The sequence below is a fragment of the Canis aureus genome, chromosome 26 (genome assembly GCF_053574225.1).
Source record: "Canis aureus isolate CA01 chromosome 26, VMU_Caureus_v.1.0, whole genome shotgun sequence".
NCBI lineage: Eukaryota > Metazoa > Chordata > Mammalia > Carnivora > Canidae > Canis > Canis aureus.
The window spans coordinates 18,346,324-18,368,521 of record NC_135636.1 but is presented as its reverse complement, the minus strand read 5'-3'; the positions used below and the strand labels follow the sequence as shown (position 1 = coordinate 18,368,521).

The window sequence follows — 22,198 nt, the reverse complement described above, 5'->3', positions numbered from 1 at the left end:
GTACATTCAGTTCTTTGGAGCCACAGCTACTGAAATATTGAGGGCAACAGAATGCAAGCAGAAAAGGGTTGTTTCTACTGTCTGTGTGAACAGCTGTGGGAAATGAGTTGATAGCAAGTGAGAGGAACACAACCGGAACATCCCAAAAGCACTATATAGCAAAGGGACCATTTATGAAGTGGCATAAATGCCTTCAGCACCATATGACAACTACCATTATCATGAGGGCCTGAGAGATCACCCAAATATTAAATTATGTTCCACCTACATGTCTAAAGAAGGCAGGGGCGGGGAAGGGTGTCAAGCTGAGAGTGAGCAGGTACTAGGTCAGAAAAAAAGAAGTGTTTGCTAGTCACTATTTTAAAAGTATATGCTATTTTTGCCAAGAAATGGCAAGAAATAAGTGCAACTACTTTTAAGCACTATTTTATTATTTCTGTATTTCTTTTGAGGTAGGCCAAATTTTTAGAGACTGTGTAACATAGCAGCCTGCATTGTAGTCCGTGATGCTCTCCCCATGCCACTGTGTAAGTCTGCTGCTTTTTATCTAACTCGACTTACAAGTTCTTGAAATGCAAAATGTATTTTGTTTCCTAAGGGATGCTTGTTACTTGCTCAGCCTTTAAAGCAGAGATTTTTCTCTTGCAGAGGCAAGAAATAGCAGTACTTTTTAAACACACGCAACCCAAATGTCTCCAGCTCAAAGAATCTCCTGGCTTTCTTTTGATTACTTATTAAAAGGCTGAAGGCCTTATCCCCTGGTGATGCCAGGCCCACCCCAGTCTTTCCTAGAATTCCTACCTGCTGACACTTTGTTGCTGATGGTTCATATCCTCAGTGTCTTCATACCTCTCTATTCCCAGGACTGTTCCCTGCTCTGGTTTGTTTTGCTCTCTGAATCTTTTGTATATATCATCAAATCCCAAGAACAAGAATATTGTACAAAATAGACTTCCACATAAGATTTGGTGGTAGCAAACGGGGGTTAAAGCACACAACTGGACTCACTTCAAGGTTAAAGTTCAGAGATTGGGACGCCTGGGTGGCTCAGTGGTTGAGCGTATGTCTTTGGCTCAGGTTGTGATCCTGGTGCCCTGGGATCGAGTCCCACATCAGGCTCCCCAAAGGGAGCCTGATTCTCTTTCTGCCTATGTTTCTACCTTTCTCTCTGTGTCTCTCATGAATAAATAAATAAATCTTTAAAAAAAAATGTCAGAGATTGTACCGAACAAATATTCTTAGCCAGCCTGGCCAGGGAGTGTCTCTCACTGTCTTCTCCTTTTGCCCCTCTCCTCCACTAGGAGGCATGTTCTAGTGTCTCTTCCTTACTTTTTAAAATCTCCTCAGAGTCCTTTTCCAAATCACCCATTTCCTCTTTTCCACATGCCTTTTCTCCAAATTAAAAAAAAAAAAAAAAAAAGCTTTCAATTTTTTTTCTCTCAAGCCAAACAAGCAAACAAAATTTTAGTCCCTTCTCATCCTGAGCAGTTTGGAAGTGAGAGTTTGAAGTAAAAAGGGAGCCAAACTCTCCTGAGACCTTTACTTTTGCATAACCTTGCATAATCCTTCTAGATTGGTGGTCACCAGGGGAGCAGTTGCATGATGAAGATGGTCAGTCCTCATGTCTCTCATTATCACATGTGGCTGTCCAGCACTTGAAATGTGCCTGATGGGATGGAGGGAATTGGGTTTTTGTTTTTGTTTTTAAGATTTTATTTACTTATTCATGAGAGAGGCAGAGACATAGGCAGAGGGAGAAGCAGGCTCCCTGTGGGGAGTTGATGTGGGACTTGACTCCGGGATCGTGACCTGAGCCGCAGGCAGACACTCAACCACTGAGTCACCCAGTCACCCTTGGGAACAGGGTTTTTAATTTTAATTAATTTTAATGTAAGCTGGCCTAGCTACACATGACCAGTACCTATCTTATTGGGCTGCACAGTTCTAGACAACAAGCTCAAACCACAACCAGATGTTAAAATGCCATCTTCCTCTCTCAACACAAGAGAAGGAGTTCTTCATTCACGTGGTTGGAATCTCCGGTTCACTTCAGCCATTTCTTCTTGATTGCAGCCAGAGCAGAGATTTAAGTGTTTTAGAGATGACTCACATCAGGCCTCCATCCTTCCCACATCCCAGATCCCCAGGTAGAGGCCACCCCTTTTTCTCACCCATGGGATTTGATTGTAGCTGAGACCAGCTGCTAGGGTAGAGTCCCCTTTTCTTGCAAAACCTTGGTCTTTTATACTAGCCCCTTCCACCCTCTGCCTCCCTACCCTCTCTCCCAACACACACTTCTGTGGAATTGGTTGGTGCTTCCAGCTGCTGCCAGGACAAGGGAAACAGTCATTGCAGTTACCAGACGCTGTGGATATCAAAGAGCACGATCAGTACTAACCTAAAGTAGGGCCTAGTGGGACTAGCTAACATTGGTCTCTTTCCAGGGCAGCTCAGAAATCAAATGGAGGGCCGTGCAGTGAAGCTTCAAAAGGCCCAGACAGCCTACACACCCCAGGCTGTTCATCAGGGAAGTGAAGAATTTTCTAAATATAATTTTCAAAAAAAAAAAAAAACCCCAAAAACACAACCCTCATAGAAAGTATTTTGGCTTCAAGATTTATTTAACCCCTCAGTGAGGACACAGGCAGGGTGGTAAAGCTGCTTCCAAGAGCATTGGAGAAAGAGAGTGATTCAGTGGACCCTTGAACAACACAGAGTTTGGGGCCCTGACCTCAGCACAGTAAACAATCCACATATCACTTTTGGCTCCCCCCAAAACTTAACCACTAATAGCCCCTGGTTGATCAGAAACCTTATTACAAAAACAGTTGATTAACCTGTATTTGGTGTGCTATATGTATCATCTACTGTATTCTTATGATCAAGGGAGCTATAGGAAAGAAAGTGTTATTAGGAAAAATCCTAAGGAAGATACATTTACAGTACTGTACTGAGCTTATAAAAAAAAAAAAAAAAAAAAAAAACGAAAGAAAAAAATCCACATATAAATGGACCCATGCTGTTCAAGGGTCAACTATGTATAGTCAGGTTGGGGGAAAGCTGACATAAGTTTTGTCAATTAGATACAAAATGGGTTACTGTCCCGTAAGACAATAAAACAGTAACTCCTATGGTTGTCTTTTCTACCAGACACAAATCACATGCATCTCTGTGGAACACAAAATAGTTGGAACTTATCTAGCTAACTGCAAAGAATCTGGGCCCTAAAAGATTGCAACTAGTAGGTTGAACAAAAGTACATTCTTCTGATGATATAAATACCCCTTGTTTGGCCTTTTAGACAGTGCTCCCTTAGTGTCAAGAATATATATGCCCATTTTTTATCTTCTTCTCAAGTTTTGGATCATTTAAACTGCATTGTACCTACAGAGTTAGGACATTAGTCTCAAAGAGTAGAAGTAGAATTTTGCAGACTACTTGTATTTGCAGTGAAGGATGCTTACAGAGTCATCATGATGGTAATAATAATCATAATATTTATTAGTCTTTCAACTTTTCTTTTTGTTTTAAAGATTTATTTATTTGAAAAAGACCATGCATGAAAGAGAGCAAGCACAAATGGTGGGGGTGGAGGGAAGCAGCAGCGGGGGAGGGAGACACAGACTCTCCACTGAGCTGGGGAGCCTGACTCAGGGCTCAATCCTAGGACCCTGGGATCATGACCTGAGCCAAAGGCAGACACTTAACCAACTGAGCCACTCAGGTGCCCCTAGTCTTTCAACTTTTCTAAAAGAGCATTTAATGATTAGTGACAAAACCAAATAAAAAATTAATTTTACTCATGTGTAGGTGGAGTACAAGGAGGTGTTGCAAAGTAGAAATGGTTGGGGAACTGGAGGAAGGACCAGAAAGTTAACATTCTCAGTGGCAAGTATTGCTGGTTGGTTGATGGTACATGGACCACCTATTATTTAAAGCCTAAAATTACCAATCACAAATCCAAAAATAATACAATTTCAAGTTTGGAGCTGGAGGAGTGGAAAAAATACAGGGAAATGAGTCAACAGAGCGTAATTTCTGAATTTTTATCCTAAGGAACCTATTACTTCATGTGTCTCGTAGCTGTTAGTTCAGGAATTGCTTGCCCTGTCACAAATTTCACTTTCTTCAAACTCCCATTCCCACTAGAATTGGACGTTTAAAGCAAAACTAAAAATGTGTTGATATCACTTCCTTATCCAACAAATTAAGTCCAGACATCTCATTTCAAAACTCAGTATGTGGCCTGGATGCTCTGCCACCCTCACTGCTCTGCTTTCCCCAAAGTCAAGTTGTAATGAGGAAGGTGGTGGGTCGTGTTCCTTGTGGTGTGAGAAGGTTGAAAGGGGTGTCAGATATGAGTGGCAGGCCTGGGATGCCTCGGAGAGAAGGCCCCCTTTGGGCTGAGTCTTGATGGAAGGGCCAACCAGCTGATCAAAGCACAGCTGATATGAGGAGTGAGCCCACAGCTGGAGCAAGTCACGAGTGTGGAACAGGGGAGAGTGACTTATCCAGCTGGGGCAGAGGGAAGGGTGGTAGAGGGTAAGAGCTGAAGCTACAGATGGGCAATGTCCACACCATAAATGGCTTTCCTTTCCAGCCCAAGGTGTTGGCACCAGATCCTAGAAGTCATCAGAGATTTTGATGGGCTTTTCAGCAGGAAAAGTAGGGTCTGAAGGATAACTAGAAAGTGGATATGGCTGGGTTAGTTGTGTAGTCTGGGAGGGTGGAGGTGGGATTGAAGGACCCAATGGACATTCAGACACTAGGGACATAAGGGGAGAAGCTGGGCATGGGAATGAATTAGAGGATTTTCTGACCCAGTAGGTGTAGAAGGTGAAAGAATGAGGAATGTAAAGTGAGGTTGGGAGTTCTGGCACGGATGCTGGGGTGAGCTCTGATGGAGGTAGAGAGAGCACCAGAGGACTACATTTATGGATGCACTAAGGTTGTTCCTCTTCCTGAAATGAACAGCATTTGTCATCCTATCTCTGTAGTACCTAAGAAACATTTTGCTTATAATAGAAATCGCCTAAGTTTTAGTTAAAAATAAGCTGAGCAGAAAGGGAATTGAAAAACAGGACTATCCAAGAGGATGAATAAATGGATGCACAATCAAGTAGGAGAATAAGTGGTGTAGAGCCAGAACAAGGAGCTTGGATTTCTTTCTGGTTGTTATGGGAAGCCATTTCAGCAGAGACTGACATGTTCTGAGTTACATTGTAGAGACAGCTACTTTGGTGATTCTGTAGAAGATGGTTTAGGGGGGCAGAGAAAGGCAAAGTGCAGGTACAAGATATGAGAGCATGGTTGGAGAACACCAGGAATTTAATTTAAGGAAGGTGAGCTGGAGTCTTACTCCTTCCTCTTACTGACTATATTTCTCTAGGCAATTCTTACCGTCTCTGTGCTACAGTAGAGATGTTAAGGTGGGTCTGTCTAAAATGATTTTGCAGTTCTGTATCTATCTGCCTGCCTTCAGGTGCCCTTCTTGTCCTCACAGCCATGTGACTTCCTCTTCACAGGATAAGAAAGTTGAGGACAGGTACCTGGGCACTTAATCAGTTGGCCTGAACACAGAAACAACTCAAAGCTGCATGACCTAACATCAGCCAGGTTTTTGCAGAAAACACCCAGGCGCGTTCCTTCCTCTAGATCAGATTTAATTTTTTTTTTCTAAATTCATGTATTCTTTTTAAGTTGGCTCTATGCCCAACTGGGGCTTGAACTCCTGACCCTGAGATCAAGAGTCACATGTTCTACTGATGGACCCATCCAGATGCCCCAAGACCAGATTTTAAAACAACATTTCTAATAATATTACTGTGCTTTCAAATTCCCAAAGCTTAGAGCTTGTTGCCATCCAGCCTGAAGCATGAGAAGCCTGTGTGGTTTGAATAAATCTAGAAAGTAAGTGGGAGTGAAGGCAGAAGACTCTGGTTTGAGCCTTAACCCAGATATTTGCAAGTTACAACCTTGAGCAAGTCCTTTCACCTTTCACTGTGGATGTGTCTTCAGAGCAAAGGCCCTACCATGGTTGAAACCGTGTCTGTTTTGTTGTGTCCCAGTGTTCATCCAGAGTAAAATGTTCAGCCAATAACTCAAGAGATACCAATGCAAACTCTTGACATAAATACTCAGACTTCTAATGTTCCTGCCAGTAAATGGCATAAGCCTGTCCCCCCTTTCATTTTCTACCTTAATGAAGGGTGAGGGCTTGATTAACAGAAGTCTGGGATAATCCCAGGTTTTCATTGCATAGATCCTGATGCATATCTGCTCCTTTCCCTGTGGGTAAGTTTAAAAGAGCAACTTCAGAATCACAGATTGTACTGACCCACCCTCTGTCACTCTCTGCCTGAGTGTATGAGCTGCCCTTGAAAAAGAAGAATGTGCCTTGATTAGAGCAATGAAAACATGTATATGAAATGAGATGTTTTCCAGAGTGCTAAGTATAGATCTATCCAAGGATTTGGAGATGAAGAAGTCTGGAAGTAATGGAACTATAAAAGATAGCTGCCCCAAGGAGGAATAACCAGAGGTTGGGCTTGATTGACCAGCATGTAAAGTTACAGGATGGCAAGGAGAGCAAGAGTGAGCCTGATTTGAAGTCCTTTTAGGAGATAGGACATAAAACCTGGAAGGAGCAATGAGGCCTGAAAGGGAAGAAAGGCATGAGTTAGGAATGTGAAAAGACAGAGGTTTAAAAGGATCAGGTTTGGGTCAATAATTTTATCAAGTTTTGTTGTGTAACATACCACACTAAAGCTTAGTGGCATAGCAGAGGAATGCTTTTCTCTGCTCTCTTAGGTTCAGTGACTCAGGCTTGCAAAAATAAGCTAACAGAAGCGAAATAAACAGGAGAAAAGGCATACAAGTTTTATTGATATTAATATTTTTATGGGCACAGGAGCTTCACAGGAAGGCAAAAACCCAAAGAAATGGGTAGACTCAGAAGCTTATATACCATTTTAACAAAATATGATAAATTGTAGAGAAATGACAAAAGGAAAAGGGGATTTGGGCTTCTAGGGGCAGTAAATTGTGGGAAGGTAGATATATATGATGGGGAAACTAATGAACTGATAGAGGTTATCTTAGTAAGGTTTGTGCAGACTCATCTTGGTGCCAGCTTTCTATCTTCATGCCCATAAAATTCTCTGGAGAGGGGATTTATGGTCACCCTCATTTCTCAAAAGTTTCTACTTTTAATCAGACAAGGGAAGCTTCGAGGAGGCCTCTTTCTGCATCTGTTGATTCTCAGTTATTTTCAATTCACCATGATCCATATGCCCAAGTGGCATATTTGGGAGATGTATTCCAATCCCAAATAGTTAAAGATAGCAATGGATATTTATTTAGTCCATGGATCTGTGGGTCAGCCATCAGGTGGGGCTCAGCAGGGCTGACTGGGGGCTGGCTGATATCAGGTGGCCTTAGCAAGACCTTCTCTCTGGTCCACCTGCCCTGTCATCCTTCTGTCAGCACGCGAGGCTTGTTGTCTCTTGGGGTCAGCCGTATTTCTGCTGCATTCTCTAGGCCTAAAGCAAGTCACAAGACCGGCCCATACACTCCACCTCTTGATGGGAGAAGCTGTAAGTCATGCTGCAAGGGGTGTGGATGCACGGAGGTGTGAAGGATTGGGCCGTCTTTGCAGTCAACCAGTTTTCTTAGGTACTCTTTATGTACTCTTTATCATCCCATGGTTAAAGGCTTAGAGCAGCAGTCAACATGCTTTTTCTGTAAAGGACTAGATACTTTATCAGGTTTTACAAGCCACATGGTCTCTGTTACAAATACTCAACTTTGTGGCACAAAAGCAGTCACAGAACATCGATAAAACATAATTGAATTAATGGGCTATGTTCCAATAAAATTTTATTTTTGAAAATGGGCACACTGGATTTGACCCACAGGCTCTAGTTTGCAGATACCTTACTCAGAAGACAAATAATGTTGAACAGAAATAAATAACATGGGGGCACCTGGGTGGCTCAGTGGTTGAGCCTCTGCCTTTGGCTCAGGTCGTGGTCCTGGGATCCTGGGATCGAGTCCCAAATCAGGCTCCCTGCGAGGAGCCTGTTTCTCTCTCTGCCTGTGTCTCTGCCTCTCTCTGTGTCTCTCATGAATAAATAAATAAAATCTTAAAAAAAAAAAAAATAAAATAACATGCGAGTTTGGGTGGTAATGATGCATTCAGCTTTAAGCAGTTACTTTTAGCTCATCATTTTTGCCCTTAACAAATGTATTATTTTATTTTCAGGTTAGTCGTTCTCCACTTCTTTTCCTTTTACCTCTAAAATTGTATCAGCTTTGCTGTGCCACTGAGCACTTTGATCTTTCTTCCCTATAAGATGTTCCAGTTTTGTTTTGTTTTTTTTTGTTTTGTTTTGTTTTTTTGCTTATTACTCTTTTCATTTTTATGCTTTTCCCTGTCTGGGAAGTTTCTTTGGGTTTGCTTTTCTTTGTTTCTTCACAAAGATAGAAGATAACTCTATTCCCTGGAGGAACAGAAGCATCTCACCCATGAAATAGCGTCTGAGTCAGTCTCATGGAAGACCCTATGACTTGAGATTCATGCTATTCACAGGTGCCAGAAGGATGGCTTATTCTCAGAAGACGTGTGAAATGCATCCACTAGGAAACTAGACTAGGAAATCTCAGGTAGTGTAGATTTACAAGGAGCATGTGGAATCAGAAGGAAAAAATATATAAAAAAAGTATATAAATAATGAGCCAATAAAATTAAAATATAGGGGCTGAGAAGCTGCTTAGGTGCTAGTTCTTTGTTGATTCTATTCAACCTGAAGTGTAAATAGGAAAATGCTCAATATTTGCTTCTTCAAGCCATGTCTGTGACTGCCGGTGAGCAGGTGCACAGTGGCCAGGGCATCCTTTTCATGAGGATGAATGCGTACAGCCTTGTGGATCTCCAGGCTGATGGTGAAGAGACCTGAAGGACATCCGGGCTGCATTTCCTTTGGAGTATTCTCTTTTGGCTTGCTCTCTGTTGATGCTATGGTCTAGCCATTGAATTAATAGAGTTCGTTCAAGGGTGAACAAATGAACAGTCAAATGAAGTATACAGCATATGTTAAAGTGAATCATTTTAAAGTCCTTTCTTGGGTAATACAACTATGTTTCTTTAAACTCCACTTCATGTGAATGAATGCCCCGTTCCTAAATATTATGAGGAAATGTTTTCACTGTTTACTGATTTTGGTAATTTTTAGGGAGCGTGCATTTTAGGTCTTACACTAGAAATGTGTGCCAGGGCCAAGATGAGCCTTTACTAGGTGCTCTACAAATACTGTTACTGTGTAAATGCTGAACAAACATTGTTTCATTGAAACCTCAGAAGAGGCCCGTTGTTCGGTGGGTCTCTAGCCTCCTTCTACAGATTGCAGAACCAAGGCCAATGATGGGTAAACATGTCACCCAAGGCAATACAGCTGCTCACAACTGAGAGGAAAGATTCCATATGCTAGCCTGCCCCGGTTCTCAAAGTGTGGTCCTTGGCCAGGAGCACCAGCAGCATCTGGAGCACTTGTTAGAAATGCAGATTCTCAGGCCCCACCCCAGACCTACCAAATCAGAAACTCTGAGGGTGAGGTTCCAGCAGTCCCTGTTTTAAGAGTTCTCCAAGGTGGTTCTGACTATGCAGCTCAAGTTTGAGAACCACGAGGCATAGAGCAAGTCAGGGAGTTTGGGATTTCCTAAGAGGAAAAAAAATTAAATGCATTCAAAGTTCTTTACAGCTGATCTCCCTCAACCAAGCAATGCAGATAAAGAGGGGGAACTGTTCAATAAAAGAAACTTTTCTTTTTTCCAGAGGAGTTGAATATTTTAGATGTGATTTCACTGTTCAGTGTGCTGAGCACTTGACATCAGTCATCTCTTTAAACCCTCAGATGGTGGTAAGGATTAAATGAGATTATTTTCCACGTTATAGAGGAAAGAGAAGCCTGAATCAATTAACGAATTGCCTACTATTCAACATGTAGTGACCAATGGAGCCTGTCTCCAGAACTGACGTATTGATAAAGAGAACACACATGAATCACAGCTACCTGTCTTATGACTTGGGACCTTGAAGTGGCTGCCATTTGCAAATGATGTGATTCAAAATATGGCGTCTTGATATGTTGAATATTTTAAGGCGGAGGAGTTTGAAATTCATTTGGAATCATTCCTTTTCTTCCTCCCACTCCCAAAGCAGGTCATAAAAAACCCACCTGTGAGAGGATGCCTATCTATACCTGGAGAAAGAAGCATCCTTATCTCCAACAGAATAGGTACTCTGAGAAGAATCTGAACAAATAGGACTTCCTGAGAACCCCCAGTGTAGTATATTTAACCTTATAGCCCTTGATCTATCATATTTCTAAATGACTGTAGAAATATTTCTACATGACTGTTCATCAAACCTAACACAAAAATACTTAGGTTTAACTGCTTTTTTCTAGTCTTCATTTTCTTATGTTGACTCCCATGTCACATGTTAAAAAACAAAATTCATCCAAGTAAATGTAAAGATTGAATTGGCTTTATTAAACAGTTCATGAATTGGGTAGCATCCCATCTGTCCATCCAGAAAATATAAGAGCTCTGTTGAGCTGCAGGTAGGGATAGGTTTTTGAAGGCAGAGAGGGAATGGAAAAGGAATTATTAGCAAAGAATGCATTGTTTCAGGCAAAGTTGCCTTCCTAAGGGGAACAGAGGGGATCTCTCAGTGGAGTAATTCCTAATGCACACCAGGAAACTCTAGGTTGGCTGTTTACAGGTCACATTACTTGTGAGGTTGAAACTGCAGTTTAGGTATTAAGTCTTGGTTTGCTTACATGGGACCTTAACATAAGTGACTTCATTTGGGGCCTGTGGTTCTTTTTATTATACATATAACATATATTTAATAAATTTGTATGCTTTTCTTTTGCTGATCTTTCTCAGTTTAATTTTCAGACCCAGCCAGGGACCCTAAGAGGATTAAGGAAAACTTTTTTTAAAAAGATTTTATTTATTTACGAGAGAGAGAGAGAGAGAGAGAGAGAGAGAGAGAGAGAGAACATGCGCACACGTGCGTGGGGGGGGAGGGGCAGAGGGAGAAGCAGACTCCCCACTGAGCAGGCAGCCAGACCTAGGCTCCATCCCATCCTGACCAGAGCCAAAGACAGACACTTAACTGACTGAGCACCAAAACATTTTTTTTTCTCCTACACAGTTTTTTGAAGATAGGTATATTTAAATATATACACACAGTTAGCAATGGGAGCTACTTAACTTTTTTAGTAACCTATTTGCTTTATCTATTTCAGACCATAATAATTATATTACTATATCCAGGAGTTCTTAATTTGATTCTTTTAAGGAAATGAGGATAGAATTTATTTTTCATATATTTGCCCCTCACAGCAAATAAATGCCCCTCAGAATGCTAATACCTGTATCTTATAATCAATGAAGATCAGCCTTTAAGGATAGAAAAGTATTAACCAGTTATTTTTTTAGTCACTAATTTTTGAAGGGGAAAAAAGCTAGGTAAAATGTATTACATGGAAGGAAAGAACATAATATTTTCTTTCAATCAATGAAAATAGACGTAAAATATCCTCAGCAGGGAAGCCTGTCTTATGATACTTCATATTGATAGACTAATAAGCATATGTTTTTAAACTACTCACTTTCAAAAGCCATAAATAGTAAGCAATTGCTGTGAAACGGTACCTTGTCAAAAGCATGTAACGTAGTGTATTGGCTGAACTAATATGGCTTCCCAGGCTTTGAGGCCAACATGCTCTTTCTACTAAGAAGCTACTCTGAGGACAGTCTCACTGGCACCTCTAGTGCTCTTCTGCTATGGATTCTCTTCTCCCAGGTACCTAAAAGGGCAGGTAATCCTTCTAACTGGTGAAATGCAAAAAAGAGCCTAGTTTTTGGATACTCCCCAAAATCAAAGTTGCCAGGATATTATTTACAGATAAAGAAAGATTTTGTACTAAGTGGTATTTAGGGTAAAAATCTTTGCCAGAGAGCTCTTTCTTGAGGTGTTTGAAAAACACATAGTTAAGGGCGTGGGTTTGGCGTTAAATAGAAATGCCTTTAACTTTGGCTTTGCAACTCAATAAATGGGACTGTAAGCCAGTCTTAACCCCACTGAGCACTGAATCATAGTTTCCTTGTCTGAAAGATGGGGATGATAGTACCTATTTCACAGAGCCATTATGAGAAATAATTAAGATGGATATTTTTAGAGTGTAAGTTAAAGTATACCTCTATTCTAGTTTAAACCTTCAGGGACTTTCTATCTCATTTCAAATAATTTCCAAACTCCTTCCTATGGCCTACAAGCCCCCTACGTGACCCTTCACTCTAGTGTCCCATTGATATTCCCTGAAAATACCTGGCACATTTAAACCTCAGGGCCTTTGCACTTGCAGTTCCCTCTCTGGACTACTCTTCCTCCTATTTCATCAGCAACCCCCCCTCCAGCATACACATATTACCCTTACTGTTTTAGATATTTTTACCTTCACATTTATCAATTCCTGATATATTGTTTTTTGTTCACTGTCAAAATTCCCCCTAGAATATAAGCTGTGAGAGCAGATCCTTTGTTTTTATTTATTGCTATATCTCCAGCCGGGAAATCATTTATCACCCAACAGATACTAATAAGCACGTACCGTAATCCAGTGATTGATTTCTTAGTGACATATCTAAGACTCAGATTTTTTTGTTATTTAAATGGTTCCTAATTTTTTTTGAAGATTTTATTTATTTGAGAGAGAGAAAGAGAGAGAGTGAGAGACAGCAGGAGGAGGGGAGAGAGGGAGAAGCAGACTTTCCACTGAGCATGGAGTCCCATGTGGGGCTCCATCCCTGGACCTTGGGATAATGACCTGAGCCGAAGGTAAATGCTTAACTAACTGAGGCACCTAGGTGCCCTTAAATGGTTCCTAATTTTTAAAGAATTTTAAGGGTACCAAGGAACTGCCACTGGAGGTCCTTTTGCAGGGGGATCTGGAAAGGTTAGCAAGAGATCCCATCTGGGGCAGCCGTGGAGGTTTGCCACTTACATCTCCTTCCAGTGGACCCTGCCACGAGCCCTGTGGTCAGAAGATGGCCTCCAGCTGCCATGGCTTTAGCACCCTTATGGCGTTAATGCTAGAGTTTTCAGCCAGTGGCAGAGATTCTAGAGCTGGCCCTTGTCTGCCCCAGATGAAGCTGGTGGGCACTCCTTGCCCCGGGAGTCCCATCCACCTGGTAGAGAACCTTCCTCTTGCCTCTCCTCTCTGGGATCTTAGTCCTGCTTCATGGTTTGAGGTCTCTCCCTGCCTGCTCCTGCATCCTCTCCCCTTCCCCTGATGCAGCAGCGCCACTTCGGTGGAGAACAATCACACTCTAAGCCTTCAGACCTGCCATCTTCTATAGCTCTGCACTCAATGCAGAATTCACGAGGTGACAGCAGTGGCCCTTGTGTGCATGTTCCTGTAATTTCTGCACATCTTTTGGACAATAAAAAGTGATAGAGCCAGGATTGGCCCTAAGGGACGATATCTTTGAGGCCCAAAAATAAGCTACTTCAGAAGACAGAAGTGGAAGGGAGTGACCTAGCGTGCAGCTAGGGTAAAGATAGGCATTTTAAAAAGCTGATTTAAGTAGGAAATGCGTACATTTGGAGGGCAGTGTCTTGGAAGTCATTTGAGATTTCCTTTTAATGACTCTGTTCAATGTGGACTGTCATCTCCAGATAGCAGTAGCTTAAAACACTTTTCCTTGACCTGCTTCTTCATGATATTTCTTTCTCTTTCTTTTCTTCTCTCTCTCTCTTTTTTTTTTTTTTTTTTTTTTTTTGAGAGATCAAGTGAGCAGTGCGTAGGGGGAGCGCCAGAGGGAGAGAGAAAGAGAGAAAATCTCATGCAGGCTCCATGCTCAGCAAGGCTCTATCCCATGACCCTGAGATCATTACCTGAGCTGAAACCAAGAGTCAGACACTTAACCAACTGAGGCACCCAGACACCCCCTGTGTCACTATATTTCTAATCATTTGCTCAGTGCAGTTTATTATTCTGGAACAAATTGTGATTTAATTAGAAGTGCTTTACTGAAAGGGATTTTCCAGCTTGTGGTCATGCTTCAACCCCATCTGCAAAGCATATCTCCAGTTGTCCTTAGAATTATGGGGGGTGGAGTGGGTATTAAAGAAAAAGTCATTTCGGGCTCTTGTTGAAGAATGATAGGGCAGACTGTGATCAAGAGACCACTACAATGGGGGGTATACACTATTTGGGGAGAGGTTGGGCTCACTTCTGAATACAAAGAGGAAAGGGGGATTTATAGCCAAAGAGCAGGTGAGGGTCACCTGGAGATGGTGGAGGTTGAGGCACCCGATCAGATATAAAGGTGCTCGGATATTGAGGGAGATTCTGGCTAAACCAGTTTAGCAGGATTCCTGTTAAAATCGAGCAATGCAAAGATAGACCTGGAAATCCAGACGTCAAGGTCTAGTTGGGAAGAAGATTCAGAAGAGCCTGACTAAAGTTTGCTCTAGGGAGAGAATCTTGGGGGTGTGGGGGGAGAAGAAAGAGGATGGGAACATTTTTTATTTTAATATTTGTTATAAATATTTTTTATAAAGAGTTATTTCCCTCCCTGGCTCTTGAGTAAGTTGGTCTTCTTTAATTTCTCCTTTTTTTAGTTGCTAGTTCAGACTCCCAAGTTGCTAAGTTTGGAGGAACATGACAGTTTTCTTGTCCAGGGAAGTTACTTTCAGGGACCACCCACTCCTCCTAAAAGCATGTTTTGTTGACTGTTCTTCTCTCTGCAAGCTGAGAAGTAGTTGCCGAATATCCTGGGAATAATTGCTTCAGGTGTTCCATGGCAATAATCAGGAAGCCTGTCTGTGTCCTGCCCCAACACAAGAGCTCTCTCAGAGCCTGAGCATTCAGATTTGGCCTCAGAATACCCACATCAGGGCGCCTGAGTAGTTCAATTGGTTAAGCATCTGCCTTCAGCTCGGGTCATGATCTCAGGGTCCTGGGATCAAGCCCCTCGTTGGGCTCCCTGCTCATCAAGGAGTCTGCTTCTCCCTCTCCCTCTCGCCTTCTCCCTGCTCAAGCTCTCTCTCTTAAATAAACAAATTTTTAAAAATCTCAAGAAAAAAAAAGAATACCCACATCAGAGATGCTTCAGGGAGGGAAAAGGACAGAGGCAAAGAATCTGACATCTCAAACTGACAGACCTTAAAAATTTAGTCCCAGAGACTTAATGGAAGTTACAGGGAGTATGGGAGTTCCTAACCACTCATGGTCATACTTTAAGCAGTCAGAAACAGAGCTGGACTCCCGTAGGTGGCTCATCCATGCACATGCTCCTTCCACCTCCCAAATTCAAACCCTACTCGAGCTGACCACAAATTCTTATTAATAATAAATATCATTAGGCTAAAGTTCAGGGTTTTTAAAAAATAATATAACATGAAAAATCAGGGAAGATGTTAAGATGTTGTACTCCCCCCGCCCTTGCTGCTTGTCAGTATCCTTCATCGATCCTTCCAAGCCAGGTCACTTGGAAAGTTAATGATAATCTTTATTTATGAAATGAGTAGATTAAAACTTTCTACTTGATAAGTATAAGGTTCACTGTATCCCTATTGCCGAAATGAGCAAATTATGTGCTCACAATTGGTTTGGGAGGAGGAGAAATTTTCATTTGTTTCTATGGCATTTAGAAGCCAAGATAGACAGCAGGTCTCTAGCACGTTGTGAAGTTTGCCAAATGATTCCCTGGATCGCCCTCTCACCATCTGAGAATGTGATATGCCCTGTCAGGGAGGTGCAGTGCGGGGGCTCCCAAGCCTGGCATTATCTTCTTATGCCACTCATGGCCCTCCAAGACGGTGGAAGCTAACCCTGTGTTCTGAGGGCTGAGCCTCTGTGCCTGATTTATACTGAGGTGGGCTTGGGCAGAGAACAAACACAACCTGAGCTCCTTGTGCAAAAAACAAAATTTCACTGAGTCTAGTACAATGGTAATTTACAAACTCTGGATTTCCTCCTTGCTGAGACTCCCAGATGTGCATTTTGGGAACTTAGCACACAGGGGTACTGTTGCTTATTTTAAGGATCCACCTAACAGAAATGCTCTTCCTGTCACACTGTGGATGTAGCTCTGCTGCTTATCATCTGTGTCCTTTTAGGCAACCTGCTAACCTCAGTTTGGATCAGTTTACTCATCCATAGAGTAGGGATGGTGTACTAACCTCCTTTGTTCTTGGATGATTAGTCATAGTCAAAACTGGCAGCATTAGTAATAATTACTATTATTGGGTTACTAACAATCAGTAATAATTTACTGGGTTCAGATTATGCATCAAGTACTCAATGCCCAGAGGTAACCCATGAGATAGAGCAATTATTTTTGGTTGTTATCTCTGTTTTTGGAGATGAAGAAGTAGAGTTCAAATAAGTTTGTAAGTGTCCAGCCACAGTTGGATCTGTTCCATCTGACTCGAAAACCAATGTAAAATGCCCAGTAGTTTCTGGTGTTCCTGGACTGGTTTTTCTGCTTATTTACACATGTTTCTTCTGCATTGCAAAGTAAGCTATAATGTAGAAATAGGTACCACAAGATAAAATGAATGGAACAGGGATTTAGGCTGGTGTGAGGGGGAAAAAATTAGCAGGCAGCCACTCTTTGGGGAGCAAAAATGTTCCATGAAGTTGAAATAAGTGAGCTGCAGAGCTGCTGCTTGTGATCCTGGTGGCCAATGCAATGCAGGAAGGACAGTCATAGGGATCACCATGTCCACTAGATTGCAAGGAAAGCAAAAAATTGGGAAAACCCTTTTTACTTGGTTTTAGAAACCTAGAACACACTCTGACATGATGTGAAGCAATGGAAAACCTCCCTTTGTGACAACCTGGTAATAAATATAGTCTGTGCAGCTGGGGGGAGTCACAGGGAGGCCTCAAGAAATGAGGTAAGGGGCATCTGGGTGGCACAGCAGTTGAGCATCTGCCTTTGGCTCAGATGGTGATCCCAAGGTCCTGGGATCAAGTCCTGCATCAGGCTCACTGCAAGGAGCCTGCTTCTCCCTCTGCCTGTATCTCTGCCTGTCTCTGTGTGTCTCTCATGAATAAATAAATAAAATCTTTAAAAAAAAATGAATGTGGTAATTAAACCTAAGAAGCCTCCTGTGCCCTTCTAACCCTAGCGACGGTTACTGGTATACAGTGTCCAGGAGAACAGTGGAGCCTCCAGGTGAGACTGGTGAGCAGTTGCCTGGGCCCATCCCCAACAATATGACTCTCACTGACTGATCTCGAAGCAGATGACTTAAGTGTGTGATTTGGTGGAGCCAACAATCCCACTCTGCCCTGCCAGCTATACCATACTGGGCAAGATGCTTCATTTCTGTGTTTTGATGGTCTCTCTATAAAACAGGAATAAGAATAGTACCTCCCTTGTAGGGATGTTGGGAGGTAAGTTGATGTGTACAAAGTGCACGGAGCATTGCTGGGTGCTCAGTAAGCGCTGTGCATCTCTGTTAGTCACAGCTGCCACAGTGGCACAGAAGCAGGGCTTTGGGTATTAGGTGCCACTGACACTTTTTGGGATACTAAACTGCGTATCTCTCTTGATTTCTGGCTGAACATTAGATAGAGAAGCAAAGGTCTCTAAATTTATTAAATTATTTAAATTTAATAAATTTAAATTTTTATTTAATTTATTATTAAATTATTTATTTTTATTTTTATTAAATTTAAACAACCCAGTAGGGGTTTCCGTCCAAAGAATCAAAGGTCACAAAAAGGAACACAAAAGCTGCGAGTGCTCTTATGTTATCTGACAGATCTCTTCACAAGGTAATAGCATATAACAGGGGTCCTTGATGGGGCAGCCATGACCAATGTCCTCCTGCTCCTCTTTCCTGTTTAGAATGTGAACTCAGAAGCCCAGAGCCCATCATCTCATGGGGTCCATAGATTAGAAGGAAGATTAACAAATGGAACAAACTTTCTGGATCCTTCCAAGGGGAAACTAGACCCATGAGAATAAAAACAACTTAAGGACCCATCTGCTACAGCAGTCTATAAGTCATTTGGATGACAAAATGTCATCACCAAGGGCTTTAGTTCTAACTTGAAAAAGTTAAAAAAAAAAAAAAAGTTCTGAGAGAGGAAGTGTTTATGCAGAATCAGAAAGGATCTGCTACTGCTGGCTACAAAGCTTAGTCAATTCCTCTGGAATAAAGAGCTGAAATAAATAGGCCAAGTGGCATCACTTAGACTCTGAGATTCCAGGATCTGATAGAAAGCGGGAGCTCTTGGTTAACTATCCCAGACTCCACCTGTGTCCCCAGCCAAAGGCCACTCCCAAGCTCATCTGTTCTTGTTGGTAGTGGTTTATAACTTTATCGATATTTGATAAGATTCCCTAGTGGCCTTTCCCTAACTCATATGTCACTTGTCTCTCTCCAGCCTTAATGAAGTCATTTTTCTTCCCATGAGTTCTTTTTTTAAAAAGATTTTATTTATTAGAGAGAAAAAGCATGAGTGGGAAAAGGGGCAGAGGCAGAGGGAGAAGCAGACTCCCCACTGAGCAGGGAGCCCTACACGGGACTCCATCCCAGGACCCTGAGATCATGACCTGAGCCGAAGGCAGACGCCCCTTTCCCTTTGGTTCTTAACAAACCAAATAACAAGGACAGTGGGCACCATGTTTCCCCACAGGTGGAGCCTACAAAAGCAGTGTTCATTTACTGATCATTTAGAAATCCTTTGGTGTTAGCCAGACGGGGACCGTTTTGGTCAGTGTTGACAAAGTTGAATAGGCACAGGCTTTGGAATCCAAGAAACCAGCTTGCATCCCAGGTCTGTGACTTATCAACTGTGATTTTAAAGAATTTATGCTTCTCTGAAAAATATTCCCCTTATCTCTATAACCGCACTGCCCAATATGGTAACCATTAACCACCTGTGGCTATTTATTTTTTTATAAGAGACTTTAAAAAAAATTATTTATTTATTCATGAGAGACACAGAAAGACAGAGGGAGAAGCAGACTCCATGCAGGGAGCCCGATGTGGGACTCGATCCCAGGACTCCGAGATCACACTCTGAGCCAAAGGCAGGTGCTCAATCACTGAGCCACCCAGGTGTCCCGCACCTGTGGCTTTTTAAATGAAAATGAATTAAAATGAAAAACTCACCTTTGTTGCACTAGCTACATTTCAAGTGTTTCATGGCTGCCATGTTGGGCTGTGCCCATCTGGCACATTTGCATCATTATAGCAAATCTATTGGGCAATGTTGGTCTAGTCTAAAACCTTGCAGAGTTGGCAGATATTTTAAATGAGATCATATTTGTGAAATGTCTCACTACATAGCCCCAAATTAAATAGTACACTGTTTTCTAATAGCTACTATAATTTATTCAGCACTTGCCTTGTCCCAGGCACATAGGCTTTCTCAATTTTGAGAGCCCTGTGAGGTTGGTGTCCATGTTCTCAGTTTCTAGGTGGGAAAAGTGAAGCTTGGTGAGGTCAGACAGCACCCCCACGATTCTTCAGCAGATGCCTGGCAGGGAGGCTGGCATTGGAGCCGCAGCACCTCTTATGAGGATCTGCTGTCTCAGAAGACAGAGGACACCCGCTGGAATGTGAATGGCCCTGCCCATTTCACTCCTCTGTGTCTCCCAATCTATCTATCCAGTCACAAGCATAGAAGAGCCCCTGAACAGCTAATGTTTAAATAAAGTGGAGTTAACGCACCGATTAGCCAATCTAAAAATCCCTATCCCTAGCTTGTGGTAAAGACTTGACCATTCCCTGTTTGATGGTACAGACCCCACAGTAGAAAGATGTAGCATTTCACGTGGGTAATATGGTGGGCAAGAGGGCAGAAGAGCAGAGGTGAGAAAGAACACAAGTAAAATAAACTCAACCACCTGTTATGTAGAAACCCCACCCAAATACCTGCCTCCCTTCAGAGTACTCAGCCTGCCCAGATCTCTGCCATTCCTTTTAAGAAGAAATGGACTTAAATTTTGTTTAACCAAAAGACTTTTAAATTTGAAACAAAGGAAAACTATTTTAATCTATGTCACAGTTTTAAAGGTTTTATTTATTTGAAAGTGTGTGTGTGTGTGTGTGTGTGTGTGTGTGTACAAGCGGGCAGAGGGTCAGAGGGAGAGGGAGAGAAGCAGACTCCCTGCTGATCAGGGAGCCTGACACAAGGCTCAATCCCAGGACCCTGAGATCATGACCTGAGCCGAATGTAAATGCTTAACCAGCTGAGCCACCCAGGCGCCCCTAATCTATGTCATCTTGAAAGTGACTTGACTCTGAAAGATAGGTCATAATATGGAATCATGTTGAAGTGGCATGCATTAAGTGGGGGAAAAGAAGCTAAAAATAATGTTGAGACACACAGCTTTTAAATAGACTCTATCCTTGATGGAATGAGGGAAGTGCCTCGGGAAGCGCATCATGGCACAAGCCTCTCACAGCAAGAATCACTGAGGCAGAGAGAGTTTCTAGCTATAGTGATTTCACCAAAAGTGATCCTTCTTGCCTCTCAAACAACATGCCCCGCCTTGGTCCCCAGCTTGTCCATAGTATCACAAAAGGCGTTGCTGTGTCCTTCATCCTGTCTCTCCCAGTGGCCTGAGGAGAGAGTGAGCACCTTAGGCTGGCAGAGTCCACCAGTCCTTGAGCTCAAAGTGTGACTGTGGTGAATTTTAACAGTCTTCTGAGAACCGAAATTCTGAGCTCCCTGGAGGAAGTTCTGCTATGGTTCGTTTCCTTACTAGAGAATCCTATTACCATTTGTTAGCTGCAAAACAAGTGGATATGCAAAGGAAAGAGAAGCCAGCTTCCTCTGATGATCTCCCCTGCCATGCCCCACCCAGTCTGGAGGGAAGTTTTCCTGATGGGGACTGAGGATATTACTGCCTCAGCCAGGTCATGGGCTGCCACCCAGGTGGTGGTCAGTAGGTATCCATCTGAAATTTAACACTGCAGGTAGGAAAAAAAGAGATGTGTGCATTACTCACCCTGAGGGCTGGGTCCTTCTGTGTGTTCTCGGGAGTGGAGAGAAACCTAAATAGATAGTGTTTCCTTTCCTTTCAGCTAATTGCCACACACTCCTCAGATTTGATCTCTGTAGTTTGAATATGTTTAGTCCAAGAATCTTGTGGTCAGAATGGACAACGTTATTGTGGGCTTTGTTGGGAACCTCATCTTTAGCATTTGGCCAGGGCTTCTTGGAGCTCCCACAGAGAATTTCTCTTTGGCTACTGCCTTTCCTAACAACCAATGTGTTTTTATCTGTGAACTCTATAGGTTTCTGGTCAATGATATTTTTTTTTCCCTTTTTGCTTTTCTTGCTAGTGAGCCCAGAGCCAAATTGGTATCCTATTTTAACTGTTTAGGATCTTATGACATGCCTTTCTGGAGCTCTCCTTTATTTTGAGCTTATTTTACTTTTCTATCTTACTTTTTCCCCTTGCCCACACTTATCCTGTTTTGAAAATGATTTCTTTGAAGGACACTCAAACAGCACTCCTGGTCCAGTGGGAATTCCCAGGGTGTGCCTCAAAGCCACACCCAAACTTTGAGATGAGCTTGTCTGAATTTAAAACAGCCCCTCTGCCAGGCAGACAATGTGGACTGGATTCAATGCAGTGTCCTTGTATTTGTACCTCTGTTCATGGCAGCCTTCCAAGGACTGACCCTGATGGGTTCCAGGCTTGCTACAAACAACCCCCTCAACTTGAATAATTTCTTGTTTATCTGTTTTATAGATTGGCCTGCTGAAAAATACTTTATTTGAAACAGGATATCACATGTTCATTTATTTTTTTAGTGCGTGAATTTAGTTTTGGGGTGCCTTTGATGTGCTAGGCACTTGGAATGCAGATGTGAACCAGAACATCTCAAGTGCTCTGCCCTCGTGGAGGTTATACTTTGGTGTGAAAGCCATACAATAAATCAATACACAAAGAAATAAAAATAATTGGAGATCGCAATTGGTGCAAGCAAAGAAATAAGGTACTGTAATAGAGAATAAAATGTGAGAGACCTTTTAAAAAATATAGAGAAAGCCCCCTCTGAAGACAAGCTCATTAAGGTGAGGCCTGCAGGATACAGAGGAGCCAATTATGCTAAGGGCAGTAGGAAGGGATTTCTGGGCAG

At 42.3% G+C, this 22,198-nt stretch overlaps 1 protein-coding gene across 13 annotated transcripts in view; it reads left to right on the top strand.

The window, feature by feature from the left end:
• The window catches only part of PLCB4 (phospholipase C beta 4), a 418,936-nt gene that overhangs the window by 255,150 nt on the left and 141,588 nt on the right, over window positions 1-22,198 (top strand). The window lies entirely within an intron of this gene.